Raw genomic sequence first — 21,490 nt, 5'->3', positions numbered from 1 at the left:
ACCCTTTTGCAACCAGGGCCTCTTCTAATTCGTACAGACAACACCACAGTCATGTGGTACATAAACAAGCAGGGGGGCTCTTTCATACCCCCTTTGCAGACTAGCTATGACTTTATGGGACATAGCTCTACGTCTGAATCTGCATCTTCAGGCTCAATTCATTCCAGGAAAGCAGAATCTCTTAGCAGACAGCCTAAGCAGAAACATTCTGGATCCTCACGAATGGATGCTAGACACCAACTTATTCAACAAGATAACTGCAGTTTGGGGGTGTCCCCAGATAGATCTGTTTGCATCCCATCTCAATCATCAGCTGCCTCTCTTTTGCACCAGGTCCTTCCACAAAACAGCTTGGAAAGTGGATGCCCTGTCATTCAGTTGGAGGAACCTTTCGGGATATGCCTTCCCTCCTCTTCCTCTTCTTCCCCGGATATTACTGAAGATAAAACAGGACAAGCCCAAGTTCTTCATCTTGATTGCTCCAAATTGGCCTCGACAGTTTTGGTATCCGACCTTACGACATCTGTGCTTGGAACCTCCTTGGATCCTTCCTCTGTACCCTTCACTTCTGTCCCAGCATCAGGGTCAGGTGCTACACCCTCATCTCAAGACCCTTTGCCTGGCAGCTTGGCTCTTCAAGGAAATTTGATTTCTTCTAAGCTCCCCAAACAAGTTTTGGATGTTCTTCTAGAAGCCAGACGGCCTAGCACTAGGAAATCCTATGCCTCTAAATGGAAAAGGTTTTGTATTTGGATGCAGGACCGTGGCTCTAATCCTTTTGTGCCTGATCTCTCGTCTATTTTGCTTTACCTTTTAGACCTTTTGTCTAAAGGCCTTTCCTTTTCTTCCATTAAGATTCATGCTTCTGCTATATCTGCTCATTTTAATTCTGACCCTCCTGTTTTTTCTCATCCATTGGTAAGACAATTCTTGAGAGGAGCTAAGAATTTGAGGCCTCCTGCCTGGGATCTTAACTATGTTTTGGAAAAACTCACTTTGCCTCCTTTTGAGCCTGCTGCAGCTTCTGATATTAAATTTTTATCCTGGAAGACAGTTCTTTTGTTAGCATTGACTTCTGCCAGAAGGGTTTCAGAGTTGCAAGCTCTTATGGCTGTGGAGCCATACCTAATTTTCCATCTTGACAGAGTATCCTTGAGGACCAATCCTACTTTCATGCCTAAGGTGATTTCAAAAGTTGCTTTAAATCAGACAATTCACCTTCCTACCTTCTTTCCTAATCCTCAAAATAAAGGGGAAAGGATTTTGCATTCATTAGATGTATACAGACAGTTACGATTTTACTTGGGACAAGACTAAAGAGTTCAGAAAATCTAACCAATTGTTTGTTTCTTTTGCCTCCAGTTCTCTTGGAAAGGCTATTTCCAAACAAACTATTTCCAAATGGATTGCTTATGGAATAAGATTTTGTTACACTCCTCATGGGAAACAGTTTCCAGGTACTGTGAGAAGTCATTCTACTAGAGCAGCTGCTACTTCTACTGCTTTTCTCAGAGGAGTCCCTACCAAGGATATCTTGGAAGCTGCCACTTGGAGTTCAGTGCATACCTTTTCCAAGCACTACAATCTCCCTTTGTATTCTAAGACCAGGGCAGGTTTTGCCTCTGCTGTTTTGCAGGGCCTTCTTGCTGCCCCTTCTATTTAGCCTCCTCCCTTTCTTCACTGCTTTGGGATTCCACCCTACAGTTATGACTGCAACAGTGAAACACGAAGAACATAGTACAGTTGTGTACACCTACCATAAATGTAGATGTTCGAGTGTCTTCACTGTTGCAGTCGGTGTTTCCCTCCCTCCTATCCCCTCTTGTTTCACTTTATGGTGTGTTTGTGTTTCCTTGTGGGACTCATTTATTGTTTATTGGGGATTTCTGACATCTGGGGCGAGAAAGGCTGGAGAAGATGGCGTCGGCTGAGGGCTGTGTACCAGAGTGTACTGACGTCAGGGTACTAGCTTGTGCAGCCGACGCCGGACCCAGACTTTGTGATTCTGGCCGACCTCGGGCTGCCTGCCGGCAGGATCACCCTACAGTTATGACTGCAACAGTGAAGACACTCGAACATCTACATTTATGGTAGGTGTACACAACTGTACTTTATCTGCAAGAAAAATTCTGCAGGCTCTGGGCTACATGGCATCCTGCATTCTACTAATTCCATATGCAAGACTGCATATGAAGAAACTATAATGGTATCGAAAAAGTGTTTGGACTCAACATTGCCACAGCCTGGAAACAGTAATTACTGTCATTCCCTGCCTGGAACAGGAATTTCAATGGTGGGCACAGGCCTGTCACCACAAAAAGGGACAGCCATTCACCTTACCCACTGCCAGTCAGACACTAACAACAGATGCATTAGATTATGCCTGGGAGGCGCACATGGCAGGAAAATGTATTCAGGACACATGGCCCACAAACCAAATGCATCTTCATATCAATCAAAAAGAGATGCCAGCTGTACAAAATGCCCTGACAGCCATCAAGGACCTACTTCATCCAGGACAACTACTGATAAAGACGGACAATACTACAGTCATGTGGTACATTAGTAAGGGGGCACACATTCCTACCCCCTCTGCAGACAACCCATGACTTTGTGGAACACAGCATTGACTTTTCAAGTACATGTGCAAGCACAATTCCTGCCAGGAAAGACAAATACTTTGGCAGACGAACTAAGCAGAAACCTCATGGATCCTCACTAGTGGAAACTGGACCCACAAATCTTCAACATAACAGGGAAATGGGAATGCCCAGACATAGATCTATTCGCTTCCCCTCAACTGCCAGCTACAGAGATTCTGCACTCATAGGTTCATACGAGGCTATCTGCCCTAGGGCATTTATAAGCCTAGCCAGAGTGTGTTTGGCTTTCGCCACCCCTTTTAAAATAATTTTGCTATGCCCTTTTTCGAGGTTAGTATACTGTGTCTCTGTCTAACAGTGACACAGAAGTGATACCCGGGGTAAACCTACGATCTCCCATCCACTCTTCAAGATTCCTCTTGAAGAAAGTCAATGAGGGACTCTGCCTAACCTGGACTGGGATTTTATTCCAGCGTGAAGGGAGCCACTGTGTTATGAATCTGTCCCTCCAGCATGTCCTATTTATTTCACTGCTGAGCTTCAAGTCTCTCGAGCGCGTAGCTCGATGGGATTTGGATTTTCTGAGGTGCAGCATGTCCATTAATTCCAGGTTGGACATGGCTTTATACGTCAGGCACAGATCGCCTATGAGCAGGCGGTATGCCACTGAGTAGAGCTGGAGTTTGTTTAACCGGGCAGCATATGGCATCTGTTTGAGCCCTTTGATCCTCTTGGTGAGGTACTTTTGGGGTCTTTCCAGTTGCTGCAGGTGTCTGGTAAGGTACATCCCAAAAGGGGCATTGTACTCAATTATGGGCCTGGTGAGGGATGAGTAAAGAGGCACGATGACCTTCCCTGATCTAGATGTGAATCCCTTCATGATTAGGTGGGCTATATAAAATGTTTTTCTAACCACTTTGGCCACGTGGTTGTCAAATGAGAGATTGCTATCAACTTGGGTCCCCAGGTCCCTAATTACTACTTCTGTACTTAATGGATTACCACCTATGTGGTAATCTGTGGGCACTTTGTTTTTGCCAAAGGGGTTGACTATACACTTTTTGGCGTTTAGCTTGAGGCCATGGCTCTGGCACCAGTTGTCTGTTTCTATGAGGCCCTTTTGGAGGATGCTGGTCTCGGCTGGAGTGTCGATTATGGCGCCCAGTTTGCAGTCATCTGCAAACTTGGTCAGCCACAGTCCTTCCGTGTTGGTCTGTACCTCCGAGAAATGTATACCGAACGAGAGGTCCCAGGACTGAGCCTTGTGGGACGCCACTTGTAATTGGTTTGGAGTCTGACATGGCTCCAACAATTCTAACCATGTGGGTTCTGTCCTTGAGCCATTTTGCAACCCATCTTGTGACATAGGGGTTTATATTTAAGCTGGTGAGCTTATCTATAATGCCCGAGTGGGGTATTGTATCAAAGGCTTTTGCGAGGTCCAGGAAGGCTGTGTGGACCACCTTCCCCTTGTCAATGGCCTTAGTGACTGTTTCAAAGAAATCAACCAGGTGTAAGAGGCAGGATCTGGCCTTAACAAAGCCAAACTGGGTAGGATCCAGTGTCTGTAGTTCCCCAATATCTTTATTTATGAGGTCCATGATGATCCTTTCCATAGCTTTGCAGACCAAGCTAATCAGGCTTATGGGGCGATAGTTTCCAGCATCCGTTGAGGCACCACCTTTGTGGAGAGGGACACTGTTGCTGTATGCCACTCTTTGGGTACATATCCTGTAGAAAGGCTGAGATCGAACAGTAGTTTTAAGTTTGGTTTTAGCTCTTCTTGGAGTTCATGTAGGACGCAGCCCGGGACACAGTCTGGTCCCAGTGGTGCTGTGTTTTTGCTTTGGAGAGGGCAGCTCTCACCTGAGCATCTGAGATGTCAGGGGGGCAGCACTCTGCTGGGATAGATATTTGCCCTTTTGGTGGGGGGGGGGAGTTTGCTCTGAACCTGTCAGCTAGGATGTTGGCAATGTCTGTGGGTTCTGTGTAGTTTTTGTCATTTTGGACTAATTCTGAGCATATCTGGGAATTACCACCCAGGTTCCTAACATAACTAAAGAAAGCCTTGTGATTATCCTTAGTGTCCTGTGCAATTTTTCTCTCTAAGCTGGCCTTAGACGATTTTGAGTGCCTGTAGTTTTTTGCTAATACTGATCAGAGATGCCTTCCCTTTTTGGGATTTTGCACTATCATGTAGTAGCTTCCTCCTATTGTATATTTTGTTTATGGCTGGGGTCCACCAGACAGGACGTCTGCCTTTGGAGGATTGGGACTTGGTTTTATTTGGGATTGCATGGTCCATGCATTCCTGAAGGTGTTCATAGAATGCGTTTATAAAGGATTCTGCGGTATGGGCAGTATTTTCCACAGGCCCGGGGGCTTTGAAGGATTCCACCTCGGTTTTGATGAGTGTGAAATTTGCATTAGAGAAGTTTTTCACTGTGGTTTTCAGGGCAGGGGGTGGAGTCGGGATGTGAATATCCAATGAGATTAGTTTATGGTCTGATCTTACCAATGAGGGATACACTTCTGGTCTGGAGCATAGAGTCCCCATGTTGGTGATGATCAGGTCCAGTATGTTTTCCCCTCTTGTGGGAGTGGTAACAAGTTGTTCCGTAGCATTTGAGTTTATAAATTCTAGGAACCTTTGGGCTAGGGTGTTGGAGCTAGAGTAATGCTTCCAGTCTATGTTTGGGTAGTTGAAGTCGCCCAATATAATGGTGTTTGGAGAGACCTTCATATTTTCCAGTGTTCTCAGGAAGGCCGAGTGGGCTTCCTGGGTTTGGGAGGGTGGTCTGTAGCAGGCTATAAACTGGAAGGCAGTTTTACCCACTGTTAGTTGCACATGGATAGTCTCTGATGCTTCGTGCTATGCCACCAACCTGGAGGTGTGGGTATCTTTGACGAATATTGATGCCCCCCCCCCCCCCCTTGTGGTTCGGTCCAAGTTTTGGGGCCGAAAAGCATGGTATGAGGTATAAACCTGGTAGTGCTGGGGTGCTCTCGGGAGCCTTGAACCAGGTTTCTGTTACTGCACAGATGCTAAGGAGAGTTTCGAGTGCGTGCATCTTGAGGTTTAGACTTGTGGCGTTGAGTAGCATTACTCTTAGTTTCTTATCCCTTGTGATACATATGGAGGTGGGTTTGTCTTTTGAGCCTTAGGCACTATGGGGTTAGCAAGAGCCTTTGCCAATATCCGAAAGTCCAGGGGTGACAGGTGCAAGCCGTCCCTAGCGAAGCATCGTGGCTTGTCGAGCACATCATCCCAGGCTGACAGGCATTGGATCCCCTTTGAATGACACCAATACTTAAGCCAGTTGTTGAAATTGATCATCTTGTCTTCATATTGTGGCATCATTCTTGGTTGAGGGTAAGATGCTACTCAAGGTCAGGGTCATACCGGCCTGGGCTACATGCTCAGAGAGCTCCTCTATGTCTCTCTTCATGTAGTCCAGGGAGGTATGTCTCAGGTCATTCACACCAGCATGGACAATGACTGAGTCATATTTGTACTTGCCTTGGAGTGACCTGAGTGCTTGTGTTACGTGGCGGATCCTAGCGCCCGACAGGCAGCTCACCGTGACCTTCTCCTTGTTCAGCCTGGTGAGCGGGACGTCAGTGTGCCTGACGATAGTCACCTATTACAAGTGTGTCCGGTGTGTTTAGCCTTAAGGGCTGTGACTGTTCGGCACACTGGCTTTGTGAGCTATGTGTTGTACATGTTTTGTTTTGGGGTAGCAGTTGCTTGGATGTCTGCTTTGGAGGTCTCTGCTGCTTAGGCAGATTTTTATTTAGAGCCTCCGAGTATGTTTTTGTGTGTTTGTGTTTGGTTTGCTGTCATGGTAGATCTATATGAGACTGGAATTGTAGTGTGTGTTTTCCTTCTCCTCCTGACTGGTTATGCCAGTACTGAGTTGAGAGAGCTTAGCCTCCAGTATGGCTATAGTTGCATCTCTCACATGTGTTGGAATTTGTTGGGAGGAGGAGAGGGTTGTCTGTGTACATGAGGCAGTTGTAACATTGCCTCAAGATTCCCAGATTCACCAGCTGGACCGGAGAGGAGATTGACAACTGACCTTTGGACATGCTAGAATAGTATTGGGAATTCCTTTATAATTGAAAAAAAGGGTTAATGGGGAACAAGGTACTCAAGGGGAGTTTGTGAGGGTGTAGTGCTTTTAATTTTTTAGTGCTGACTTATATAATTGCTTTAATGGGCAAGTGCCGGGTACCTTAAATGCAATGTTTTACAGGTAACCTAAATGCAAAAACGACAAACGGTAGCTTTCTTTCAAGTGAAACTAGGAAATAAGTACAGTAAGCAATGCAGATGTCACTAGGGATCCGCAGAAGCACAGAAAAGCCGCGTTTTAGGTGGAATTAGCGTTTCAGGGAAATAACAAGCAAACAAACAACAAGCATACAAACAAAGCTAGATTCAGCAGGCCTGGATCTAGTCTATGCTACAGCAAACAAGGTGTACCAATTTCAATAAGAAACAGTTCAAATATGCAGGCACTATAAGCCAGAAATTCCCAGCTCAGAAGGGCAGAGTCCAGCCTCTCCTCCCACAAGAGTGCAGACCACAAACCTTAATGTAAAATAACTAGCCTGAAGCCCAAGTGCTTAAACCAGAACTAATATACTTTTAGAATAACAGACACTGAGCCCTCAGTCAGCAGTTCCCAACTTAGAAGGATGTAAGCTACCTGTCCTGCCACCACAGTGCATGCCACAAACCTTCCTAATGTAAAACAACTGGTCTGAAGCCCAAGTGCTTAATCCAAAAGACTTAGAATGATAGCTACACTTGAATCAAGTTACTACCAAGCAGTAATAAATACAATTGAATACTTTAAAGAATGCCTGGATTAGTGCTCAAGTTATACAAAGCTAGATTCAGCAGGCCTGGATCTAGTCTATGCTACAGCAAACAAGGTGTACCAATTTCGGTAAGAAGCAGTTCAAATATGCAGGCACTATAAGCCTTTAACCAGAAATTCCCAGCTCAGAAGGGCAGAGTCCAGCCTCTCCTCGCACAAGAGTGCAGACCACAAACCCTTCTAATGTAAAATAACTGGCCTGAAGCCCAAGTGCTTAAACCACAATTAGTACACTTTTAGAATAACAGACACTGAGCCCTCAGCAGTTCCCAACTTAGAAGGATATAAGCTACCTGTTCTGCCACCACAGTGCAGACCACAAACTTTCTTAATGTAAAACAACTGGTCTGAAGCCCAAGTGCTTAAACTAAAAGGCTTTAGAATGAGATGCACCAAGCAGTAATAAATACAATTGAGTACTTTTAAGATGACGCAAAAGCAAAATAAAGTAGGAAGAAACACAAATGCAGTGAAAGCAGATATTTTTTTTTTTCCAGAAAAGTAGCAAAAACAGTAGTAAAAACAATTCACATGCAGTGTTAGCTGGCATACTTGAGTATGTAGCAATATTAGTCCACACACAGTTTGAAAAAATGTAATTAAATTAAAAAGGACTAAAAGCAAGTGCCAAAAGGGTTTACTAGGTAGAATGCGGTAAAGAGATGGGACTGGGGGGAGTGTCCTAGATCAAATCTACAGTGGGGTGGGCACTGCAAAAGCCACCAAATTTAATCTACAACCAAGAACAGGGAGGGGGGGAACCAGTTTCAACAGAGATGTGAGGAATCAGAGTGCAAATTATAAAACCAAAAAAATATATAGTGATCTCTGTATATTTGCAGAACAGTAAGACAACAGATATCTAAGCAACAATTTAGCTCTATAATACAGAAGAATATACTCAGCTCTGTATATTTGCAGATAGTCTTGTAAGGCTGTCTCTCAACACACAGGTTCCACTTTAAATGTTAAAAGAGGCAAAAGCAAAATAAGGTAATAAAGTAGGAATAAACACAAATACAGTAAGGCAGATGAAGTGCAATTTTTGAGATGGAGGAAACAGAGCAGATTAAGATACTGTAGGGGAATGCCCTTCCCAAGTGCTCTCTCTGTACACTGCAGAGGAGATGGGACTGTTAAGAGTATCCAAAATCAAAGTATGATCTCACTGTACTCAGTTGAGTGAGCGAATGAGATGGGTCCAGGAGGAGTGTGCAAAAAGAGATTTACAGCAGGGGCGGGCAATTCCAAAGCCCCCCAAGATTAACACCACAACAAGAAACAGGGAGGGGGGGTGGGTAACTACTGCAGAGATTCAGAGACACAATATTTACTGAATGCAAGACGCACAATATTTACTCACTCAAATCTTAAATAAGTGCAGAAAATATACTTAAATCAGCTTATGTCCAGTTGATGTATGCAGAGAAGTCTCAGTAGCCAGCAACTCTATTTAAAATGATTACTAGAAATGTAACCAACACAGATTTTAATGCTAGCAGAAACCCCCAAGCTATTTAACACTTAAAGGAATTTCACAGCAGTCTAACAACTACTGCAGAGATTCAGAGACGCACACAATATTTACTGAATGCAAGAGACACAATATTTACTCACTCAAATCTTAAATAAGTGCAGAAAATATACTTAAATCAGCTTATGTCCAGTTGATGTATGCAGAGAAGTCTCAGTAGCCAGCAACTCTATTTAAAATGATTACTAGAAATGTAACCAACACAGATTTTAATGCTAGCAGAAACCCCCAAGCTATTTAACACTTAAAGGAATTTCACAGCAGTCTAACGACTACTGCAGAGATTCAGAGACGCACACAATATTTACTGAATGCAAGAGACACAATATTTACTCACTCAAATCTTAAATAAGTGCAGAAAATATACTTAAATCAGCTTATGTCCAGTTGATGTATGCAGAGAAGTCTCAGTAGCCAGCAACTCTATTTAAAATGATCTCGGACTTATCACAAGCAAGCATGGAAAGTGGACGCCCTTTCATTCAGCTGGAAAGCACTTACAGTATATGCCTTCCCTCCTCTGCCTCTCCTCTCCAATGTACTCCTAAAGGTCAGACGAGAGAAGCCAAAAATGATACTGATTGCCCCAGACTGGCCACGCCAGCACTGGTACCCAATCCTAAAGAGCTTGTCTCAAGGCCCAGCCTGGACATTGCCTCTAATACCTCATTTGCTGACCCAACAGAAGAATCAGATCCTGCACAGCCAACTCAGAACCCTAAATCTGGCTGCATGGTGGATAATGTAATCATTCAGAACACACCTCTCTCTAAAGTAGTTATGGATGTTATTTTGGAGGCCAGGAGGCCCAGAATCAGGAAATCTTATGCAGAAAAATGGAAGAGATTCTGTGGTTGGAACCAAGCGCAGGGAATTGACTCGCTTGAACCAAATATTCCTCAGATTTTGCAATACCTAACTGAGATGCTGGACAAAGGCCTATCCTTCTCATCAATTAAGATCCATGCCTCTGCCATTTCAGCTCATTATAATACGGACCCACCTAATTTTTCTCATCCACTGCTAAGACAGTTTCTCAGAGGGGCCAAAAACATAAGGCCTCCAAGGAGAGCTCCAGTACCTACATGGGACCTCAATTTTGTCTTGGAAAAACTCACACTGCCTCCTTTTGAGCCTGCAAATACAGCAGAGATAAAATACTTGTCATGGTAAACCGCTCTTCTCCTAGCAATAACTTCAGCAAGAAGAGTCTCAGAATTACAGGCCCTAATGGCTGTGGAGCCTTTTATTGTTTTCCATCAGGACAGGGTTTCTCTAAGGACAAACCTGACATTTATGCCTAAGGTAGTGTCCAGCGTGGCTCTTAACCAAACCATACATTTGCCTACCTTTTATCCAAACCCACAGAATAAGGGGGAGAGACTTCTGCATACTTTGGACATTCACAGACAGCTACGCTTTTACTTGGACAAGACTAAAGCCTTCAGAATGACTGAGCAACTCTTAGTGGCATATGCTGCAGGTTCCCAAGGAAAAGCCATTTCAAAACAGACTAATTCAAAATGGATAGGCCACTGCATTCGTTTCTGCTATTTACAGCACGGCAAATCAGTGCCCAAGGGCATTAGGCCACATTCTACCAGAGCAGCAGCCACTTCAGCAGCCTTCCTCGGAGGAGTACCAACCAAGGATATTTTGGAGGCTGCAAGATGGACTTCAGTGCACACTTTTACAAAGCACTACCATTTACCTCTCTACTCTAAATCCAGAGCAGGCTTTGCCACTGCAGTTCTGCAGGGCCTCATAGCCACTCCAAACTCTATTTAGGCCCAGCCGTCCAACCTCAGCTTTGGGATTCAACCAAGTGTAATGACCAACAGTGAAACACGAACATAGTACAGTTGTGTACCTACCATAAATGTAGATGTTAGAGTGTATTCACTGTTGCAGTCCAGGTTACCCTCCCACCATCCCCCTTTTTTCTTTGCTAGGACTTACCTGTACCTGTCTATTCTATATAACCTATGTGGTACATGCGTTTTTATGATCATAATTTTTTTACAGCCTACGCTTTCGGGGGCACCTGACATCTGGGGCAAGAAAATCTGAAGAAAATTGCATCGGCTGCATCTTTTATACCCCTGGCGCACTGACATCAGGGAAGAGGCGACAGCAACTGATGCTGGACCAGGACTTTGGACTTCAGGCCGACTGGCCAGCAGGATAACCCAAGTGTAATGACTGCAACAGTGAATACACTCGAACATCTACATTTATTGTAGGTACACAACTGTACTTTTTCAGTCTTACTCACAAACACTGGCTAATCTACAGGCTTAATATTAATAGTAGGCACTAAACAGCCTATAATTGCAAAGTACCTTGCTAAGGAAACAGCTCCTGTACTTTACAAAAAAAAAAAAAAAAAGCCCCAAACCAGGCATGTCCAAGGGTCAGCTTCCGGTGATTTCTCCTGTTCACCTGGTGAATCCGGGCATATTGGGGCAATGCAGCAATTGCCTCATGTACACAGACAACCCTCTCCTCCTACCACCCAACACTACAACCTGTGAGAGATGCATTTACATAGCCAAAATGGAAGCAAAGCTCTCTCCACCCAAGATTGTGCTAAACAGTCAAGAGGAGAAGGTTAACACCCACACTACACCTCAAGCAACACATAGCCCTGCTAAACCCGCACCACCAACACCCACATATAGCAACACTAAATCCACATATGCAGAGGCCCTTAACTGTAACCTGCCCAAGCAACAAAGACCTCTGAAGCCGAAAGGCAAACAAACACCAACCACAACCAATGTGTCACATATTTCACAACACCAGTGTGCCACCCAGCAACAGCCCCTAAGGTAAGACAATGTACCCAACACTTTAGTCATAGGTGACTCTCTAGTCCGGCACACTGATGTCCCTCTCACCAGGTTGAATAAGGAGAAAATTAGTCAGCTGCCTGTCGGGTGCCAGGATCCGCCACATAATGCATGCACTCAAGTCACTCCACAACAAGTACAAATATGACTCTGTCATTGTCCATGTTGGAGTGAATGACTTGAGACGTACCTCCCCGGACTACATGAAAAGAGACATGGAAGAGCTCTTGGATCATGTGGCCCAGGCAGGTATGACCCTAGCCCTGAGTAGCATCCTGCCTTCGCTCAGAATGATACCACAGTATAAGGATAAAATGATTGACTTCAACAATTGGCTAAGCTTATGGTGTCATTCAAAGGGGATCCAGTATCTGCCTGGGATGACGTGATTGACAGACCACGATGCTTTGCCAGAGATGGTCTGCACCTGTCGCCCTTGGAATTCAGGTTACTGGCTAAGGCTCTTGCCACCCCTATAGTGCCTTTTTTGGACAAACTTCAAAGGACAAAACCACCACCGTAACGGGTACAAGCATGCAAAATCTGAAGGTAATGCTACTCAATGCTAGAAGTCTAAACCTCAAAATGCACTCTCTCGAGGCACTCCTAAAAATGGAGAACATCGATATCTGTGCAGTAACTGAGACCTAGTTCAAGGCTCCAGAGAGCACCCCTGCAATACCAGGCTACAACTCTTACCACACTTTTCGGCCACCAAACCAGGACCGAAACACTAAAGGTGGAGGAGTGTCAATATTCACCAAGGATACTCACACCACCAGGCTAGTTGGCCAACACAATGTGTCTGAAATTCTCCAAGTGCAACTAACACTAGGTAAGACTGCAATCCAAATTGTAGCTTGCTACAGATCCCCCACCATACCCCAAGATTCTCACTACACCTTTCTTAACATACTGGAAAATATTAAGATAAAACCAAACACCCTAATACTGGGTGATTTTAACTACCCTGCCATTAACTGGGAAAACTACTCATGTCCCAACACCTTTGCGCAACGGTTCTTGGAATTCATAAATTCCAACGCCCTGGATCAACTAATCCATAGTCCCACCAGGGGCTCCAATATCCTAGACCTGGTCATTACCAACATGGGAAATCAATGCTCCATACCTATGGTCACCCCCTCGTTATTCAGGTCTGACTATAAACTAATCACCCTTAACATCCACATACCACCCCCACCCCCCAGTAAAGAAACCACCACAAAAAACTTCTCCAAAGCCAACTTCATGCTACTCAAGTCAGAAGTGACAAACTTCCTGACACCCATGCAAACGGGAACTGAAAGTTAACTGCTGAATCCTACACTAAGGCACTGTACGAGCACATCCACTCCTGCATGAATCGTGCCATCCCAAATAGAACCAAAATGCTCTCATCCAAAAAAAGAAGCCAATCTGGTGGTCCCCTGCCATAAACAAACTTTACAACAAAAGGAAGAAACTTTTGCAGAAAAGAGGAAAATCCCAGGATGCAAAAAACTCCCTTACTAACCTCAGTAAGAAACAGAGATGCCTCATAAAATCCTCCAAAGCTAGTTACGAAAATAAAATTGCCAAAGATTCGAAAGACAACCACAAAGCTTTCTATAACTATGTCAAGAATCTAAATGGCAATGCTCAGATCTGCTCTGAGCTAAAACAGAATGGCATTAAATATACTGATCCGAAGGATATTGCCAATATCCTGGCAGATCGATTCAGTGCCAACTTCACCCCCTCTCACCCCCTAAATGGCCCATCTCAATACCGGAAGATTGCCAAATTCCAGTAATAACGGCCACGCAGGTACAAAACGCACTCTCTAAAGCCAAGAATACAGCATCCATGGGACCAGATGACATCCCGGGCTGTGTACTACATGAACTACAATATGAACTGGCACCTCACCTAAGTGTCATGTTTAATCATAGCCTCACCTCAGGTTTCTTGCCCACTGAGTGGTGCAGAGCTACAGTTATCCCAATCCACAAGGGGGGAGGGTCCACCTTGGATCCCGGAAACTACCGTCCCATCAGTCTGACAAGCCTTATCTGCAAGGCCATGGAGCGTATTATCATGGAACTTATAAACAGACATTGGCAACCTTCAAACACTGGACCCCACCCAGTTTGGGTTTGTGAAGGGCTGATCTGGTCTCCTGAACCAGATTGACTTCTTTGAATCAGTCTCCAGAGCCATGGACAAGGGTAAGGTGGTCCACACAGCCTATCTAGACCTTGTCAAGGCCTTTGACACCATTCCCCACTCTGGAATCCTAGATAAACTTACTAAGTTGGGCATTAATCCCTATGTCACCCAATGGGTTGCTAAATGGCTTACTGATAGAACCCACACTGTAAAAGTAGCTGACTCCAAATCCAGCTCCAGACAAGTGGAGTACCTCAGGGTTCAGTCCTGGGGTCGCTCTTGTTTGGCATCTACTTCTCTGAAGTACAGGTCAACACTAAGGGACTCTGACTAACAAAGTTTTCAGATGACTGCAAACTGGGAGCCATTATTGAATCCCCAAATGATGTGGATACTCTACAAAAGGACCTTACAGAAACAGATGCTTGGTGCCAGAGCCATGGGCTCAAGCTCAATGCCAAGAAATGTATTGTTATCCCCTTTGGGAAAAAACATGTATCCATGAATTATCATATAGGTGGCAGTACACTAAACAGAAAGTGTGATAAGAGACTTGGGGACACAGGTGGGCAGTGTTCTCACCTTTGATAACCACATCGCCACAACAGTCAGGAAATCCTTCTATGTGGCACACCATCACAAAGGGCTTTTCATCCAGAAAAAAGGAGGTCATTGTCCCACTGTACTCATCCCTCATTAGACCCATTATAGAATACAACGCCCCATTTGGTATGTACCTCTCAAGACATCTGCAACAACTGGAAAGGCCTCAGAAATACCTCACTAAAAGAATCACAGGCCTAAAGCAGATGCCCTACGCTGACCGCCTTAAAAAACTCCAGCTATACTCTGTCGCATATAGTCTGCTCAGAGGCGATCTCTGCTTAACATACAAGGCCATGTCAAACCCAGAGCTGTTGGACATGCTACACTTAAAGAAATCCCAATCCCTCAGAGCTGCACGCTCCAGGGATCTAAACCTTGTCATCACAATAAACAAAACATGCTGGAGGGATAGGTTCCTGACCCAGAGACTCCCCAGACTGTGGAATAGATTGCCCATACATGTCAAGCAGAGTGCCTCTTTGGACCTCTTCAAGAGGAACCTTGACGATTGGATGGGAGAAAGGAAATTCACCCCAGGGATCACGTCAGTCGCCCTGCTAGACAGGGGTCCAGGAAAGTAAATAATGTGGGAAGAAATAGCCGGGGAATTGTTATGGCTAGGCTTGTATAGGCCCTAGGGCTGATAGCCTAGTACCAACCTATGTACTGTACCTGTGTACTATGTATGTATTTTACCTGTGTTCCAAATTTCAGCTGTACACCACAAATCTATTAATTACCTTTATTTTTAAAGTAATATTTTTTTGTTTGTTCTCTCCACTGTAACTGTTGATGTGCCGCATACCACTATAAAAACATGTCTCTCGTAATTTGTGTATACTGATCATGTCTAAGTCTATCTGTAATTTTTCTTTGTGGAGCTTTTCTCCCCGGGCCTCTGCTGAAAAAGGGCCTTTTCGGCTCAGACACCCCCGGTTAACAAATGTAAAATAAAATAGTCTGTCAGGCCTCCACCTTGTTGGCTACCACCCAGGGCTGTCCAGCCAAATCTGACATTTCCTCCAAATTGTTCCTGGCCACCCAAGTAGCCAGACGTTCTATCCACTGCAGCTGTGATACTGCAGAAGCAAATGTTTGTGTTTCACTGTTGCAGTCATCACATTTGGGTTATTCACTTGCAGTAGCCCTCAGTCGGCCTGATTAACAAAGTCTTGGGTCTTGCGTCAGTTGCTGTCCCATCTTCCATGATGTCAGGTAGTCAGGGGTATAAAGCATGCAGCCGACGCCATTACATCAGTCTTTCTTGCCGTGCAGTGCCCGAAGCAGAAGCAGTTCGCAAGTTCTGGTCGGCCGACTCCTGAAATTTTTGTTTTCATGTTTCAGAACCAAAGTCTTCAACTAAGCTAAGTACCCCGTTGGGGAACCTTCTTTCTTTCTCTAAACCGATGTCAGTAAAAGTCAATAATTGTATTCCTTGTGGAAAGCAAATACCTCATAAAGATTTTCATTCGTACTGCATTCCTTGCCTAGGCCCTGACCACGACGTACCTTTGTCAGTTTTGTGCCTTATTTAAACAACAAATTATTCATAGTCTGTATATTTAAGCTTCTAAATATTTTGGTACTCTGTTCCAGTTATCCAGATATGGCTTCGGTAAGCCACCCGATTACCAACATCCCGAAAAAACTCAGAGACAGACCACATAGGTCCAAAGTACTCAGGCGCTTTTGCAGCCCCTGATACCCACTACTTCAGGTTCGCAGGCCTCTACTGAGACCCATTCAGAGTCCGGTATGCTGCAAGATGCTTCAACTGTGGAACCTGCAGATGTCTCTACCTTGGATGGGTCCAGATCCGCTGTTCAGGCACCGGCTTTTGAGGGTGTATTCAGGCCTACTGACTTGCATATTAAACCAACACCATCTTCTTCTTCAAGGCCTAAAACTCGATCCATGCCTAGAAAACCGACGTCCAGACCACATGGTCAGGCCTCTATGCCTAAAAAACAAATAAGAATGGCTGAAGAACTTATTGCTTTAATCAGGGGAAGCCAGCCTTCCCCCTCCAAGAGACATAGGAATGAGTTTGCTTATGATTCTTCTGATCAGGATTCTGAAATTTCTGTTTCCTCTGATGGCCAGGATTTACCCTCATCTACCTATGAGAATTTCGATGCAGATGATTCTATTCCTTCTCCTTACCCTCCAGAGGATTTCTCTTTTGATAAAACCTTACATACTATTGGGGAGCATTTCCGCTGGGAAAGCCAGGATTACTCCGACTCTAAAAAGAGGCTTGGGGATTTCTTACTCCTGCCCCAACACAGGCCTTTAGCTATCACCCCTGTACTGGACATTGTTGATGCCTTTTCGGAATCTAGCTTGGCCCCAGAAAACCTGATAGATATTACAGGGTCCCTGACTCTCACAAGTTCCTTTTTAAAAAACGTACTGCAGATCCTGAGACCATTTCACAGGGACCCAAGGGCATTAAAGCTACTACTGCCAAAAATCCTACCCCCTCTGATAGAGATTCCAGGGCGCTGGATAGATGGGGTAAGAAGGTATACACTTGCAGCCTTGGCCAGTAGGGTCTTAAACTGCCGGTTTCATATGTTGAAGTATCAGCAGCATATTATTGGATTGCTTAAACAGAAATTGATGCTGATTCCTGACTGTGCAGAAAATAGAGATTTACAGGATTTAATGCATTCTGCTGAACAAGTTGGAAAACATACTTTGTAATGTGGTTTTGATTCACTAGAGGCATCTTGCAGGGCTGTTGTCACTGGGTCTCTACTTAGAAGGCATGCTTGGCTTAAGGAGCAATCTTTGCCAGATCATGTTAAAGCTAAATTGCTGGACGCTCCCTTTAAACCCAGACCGCCTGTTTGGCAACAAAGCAGTACTTAAAAAGATGGAGGAAAAAGCTAAATTTATGCAAACTGTTAAAGATTCCCTGCAAGTACAGCCTTCCAGATTTAGTAGGCATTGGGCCTCTAAAAATTGGTCATTTCCTGCCTCTTCCAGGTGTTTTCAGTCCAGGCTTCAGTCCCAAAGTACTATGATAAACTGTCTCAATGACTTAACTTTAAATCTTCCAAGCCCTGCGGAAAGATTACCCGGCAGGCAAAAAATTGGGAACTCATTACCCAGGACAAATGGGTTTTAAATATAGTTTACCAAGGATACAGATTCCACTTTTCACTCCTTAACCCCAAATGGTTGGCCAGACCTAATCCCAAATCAGTGGGTGGAGGCTCAAAACCAAATTCTTGCTCTCTTAAGCATAAGGGCTATTCATCCTGTGTCAGAAGAGGAACAAGGACAAGGTTTCTACTCAAGACTTTTCCTGGTACCCAGAAAAGACAACTCCTGTCATCCTGTACTTGACCTGTCTATCCTAAACACATTTTTGATGATTCCAAAATTCAAGATTTAACTCTTCACCACCTGCTTCCTGTGCTAGGCAAAGATGCCTGGCTAGCAACACTGGATTTAAAGGAAGCCTACCTGCACATCCCAATAAGGGAATCCTGCAGAAGATACCTACGCTTCAGGATACATGCACTATCAGTTCTCTGCACTGCCCTTTGACTTATCTACTGCGCCCAGGGTATTTACAAAGTGCCAAGCTCCAGTCATTGCATTTTACAGGCAAAGAAATATCCAAATACATCCATACCTGGACAATTATCTAATTCAGGCAGAAAACCAGGACATGCTATTGAATCATCTGGCGTTTGTACAGAAATTGTTGACTTCCCTGGGGTACGCTATAAAAAAAAAATCATATCTTGTACCCTGTCAGCAAATTGTATTCCTGGGAGCAAGCTTGAACAGATCTTCCCAGATGGCTTTTCTAACGCTAGAAAAACAAGTTTGACAGTCTCCTTCAAACTACTGGCCACAAAGACCTAGCTATCTGCAAGGAAAATACTGCAAGCCCTGGGGTTCATGGCCTCCTGCATTCTGCTAGTTCCATATGCAAGACTGCATATGAGGAAACGACACTGGTTTCTAAAAAGCCTATGGTGTCCACATTCTCAGGATCTAGAAGCAATGATTCCTATCATACTTTGTCTACAGATAGAGTTCCTTTGGTGGGCAGACGCTTGTCACCAAAACAAGGGACTGCCATTCACTCTACCCCCCCCTGCTGCCCACACCCTAACAACAGACGCATTAGACTATGCATGGGGGGGGCTCACTTGGCAGGGAAGTGCATTCAGGGCAAATGGAACCAGAGTCAAATGCACCTGCACATCAATCAGAAAGAAATGTTAGCTGTACAGTATGCTCTGACAGCCTTCAAGGACCACATCCTTCCAGGACAATTAATGGTAAAGACGGACAACCACCATTATGTGGTACATAAACAATCAGGGGAGATCCCACTCATACCCTCTCTGCACACTAGCCATGGCTCTTTGGAACACAGCCTTGAGCTGCCTAGTGCACCTGCAGGCTCAGTTCCTGCCAGGAAATCTAAACACACTGGCAGACGATCTAAGCAGAAATCTCATGGACCCACACGAGTGGAAGCTGGAACCAAAGATGGTCTACATGTTGAGAAAAAAATTGGGGAGCCCAGATATAGACTGGTTTGCCTCCCCCCAGAGCTACCAGTTGAAAGTATTCTGCACAAGGAGTCCCCACAAACAAGCTTGGAAAGTGGATGCCATGTCCTTCACCTGGAAAAAACTATCAGTTTATGCCTTTCCCCCTCTGCCTCTTCTTTCCAAGGTACTACTAAAGATCAAACAGGACAAACCAAGGACGATACTGATTGCACCAGACTGGCCACGCCAACACTGGTACCCCCTTTTGCTCAGTGTCACTGCTAGCACCATGGCATCTGTCTCATACCCCTGTCCTGCTGTCACAGCAGGATGGCCAGATTCTGCACCCACAATTTCAAACCCTGAACCTGGCAGCCTGGCTAAATACCTGATCTCACCATTACCATTCCTCAGTAAGCAAGTGTTGGATGTTATTTTGTAGGCAAGGAGGCCTAGTACTAGAAAATCCTACGCTGAAAAATGGAAAAGATTCTGTTCCTGGTACCAAACTTGGGGGATGGACACAGCAGCGCCCAATTTACCTTGGATTCTTCAATATTTAACTGAGATGTTGCCAAGGGCCTTTCCTTTTCCTCCATCAAAATTCATGCCTCAGCCATTTCAGCTCATTACAACACAGAACCACCCCTCTTCTCTCATCCACTGCTGAAGCAGATCCTCAGAGGGACCAAAAACTCAAGACCACCCAGGAGAGCTCCTACCCCAGTCTGGGACCTTAACTTTGTATTGGAAAAACTCACTCTACCTCCTTTTGAGCCAGCTGCAAATGCAGAGTTGAAACTCTTCTTGGAAAACGGCCTTCCTTTTAGACATCACTTCAGCTAGAAGTGTGTCTGAATTACAGGCCTTCGTGGCAGTAGAGTTTTTCGTCATTTTTCATGCGGATAGGGTGTCCCTCAGTACCAATCCCTCCTTCATACCCAAGGTGGTTTCCAGTGGTGGCCCTTAATCAGTCCATTCATTTGCCAACCTTCTTTTCTAATCCACAGAACAAAGGGGAGAGAATTATGCACTCCTTAGATGTGCACCGACAACTTACTTTATTTAGACAGGACTAAACCTCTCAGGAAATCTGAACAGCTGCTGGTTGCATTTGCTGCAGGGGCAGAGGGGAAGGCCATTTCAAAGCAAACCATTTCTAATTAGGCCATTGCATTCATTCCTGCTATAAGCACCATGGAAAGCCTACCCCACAGGGGATTAGACCACATTCTACCAGAGCTGCATCTACGTCTACAGCCATATTCAGAGGTGTCCCTACCAGGGACATCCTAGTTGCTGCTACCTGGAGTTCTGTACATACTTTCACCAAGCATTGCCATTTGCCAATTTTCTCTAAATCAAGGGTTGGCTTTGCCACTGCAGTCTTGCAGGGCCTTATAGTTGGTCCTAATGCTATCTACTTTCCTCCTCCCATCCTTAGCTTTGGGAATCTACCCAAATGTGATGACTGCAGCAGTGAAACAGAAGAACATAGTACAGTTGTGTACACTTACCATAAATGTAGATGTTCGAGTGTATTCACTGTTGCAGTCCTAGTTACCCTCCCTGACCTCTATTGGCTAGACTTCTGTTCTTACTTACTGTTTAAAGCTTTTTGGTGTATTTGCTTTTTTGTTGGAGGTGTAACCACATATATATATATATATATATATATATATATATATATATATATATATATATATATATATATATATATATAGCTTCCCATTATGGGGGCACCTGACATCTGGGGCAAGAAAAACTGATGTAATTGCATCTGCTGACATCATGGAAGATGGGACAGCAACGGACGCAGGACCCAAGATTTTAATCAGGCCGACTGAGGGCTACTGCAAGCAGATAACCCAAATGTGATGACTGCAGCAGTGAATACACTCAAACATGTACATTTATGGTAAAAGTACACAACTGTTCTTTGCCAGGTCTGCTGCCACTGCATCCACCTTGCGCAGATACTCCTGGCTCAGACTACAACCTCTGCTAGATGATTTTAAAGCCAAGATAATGGATGCTCTTTTGGATAACAACCTTCTATTTTGGCAAAAATGCTGCAGAACCTTTTAAAAACTTGTAAGGAACTGCAGGACATTAAGCACTTCCTGGTGTCCCCAGTGCCCAGATATTACAGGAACTACCCAGCCAAAACATCCTTTGTTAGAAGGGCTACTTCCACATCTCGCCCCTCTACTGCTAGACCACTTAGGGGAGTCCCAGACCCCCTCAAACGCAGCCCCCCAACAAGCAGCCCTTTCTAGAAAGAGGGGGGCCCTCCTCTCCATGACTGCCTTGCCCAAGTGCCCCTGTCTTTCTG

General features: G+C 44.7%; 1 protein-coding gene across 2 annotated transcripts in view; it reads left to right on the top strand.

Annotated features, from left to right (window-relative positions):
- LMNB2 (lamin B2) overlaps positions 1-21,490 on the top strand; it is an 859,966-nt gene that overhangs the window by 638,471 nt on the left and 200,005 nt on the right. The gene's annotated exons all lie outside the window — the stretch shown is intronic.

The sequence above is a fragment of the Protopterus annectens genome, chromosome 13.part0, assembly GCF_019279795.1.
Source record: "Protopterus annectens isolate FY-2018-M chromosome 13.part0, PAN1.0, whole genome shotgun sequence".
NCBI classification, from domain to species: domain Eukaryota; kingdom Metazoa; phylum Chordata; order Ceratodontiformes; family Protopteridae; genus Protopterus; species Protopterus annectens.
This window is presented reverse-complemented; position numbering and strand designations above follow the sequence as displayed.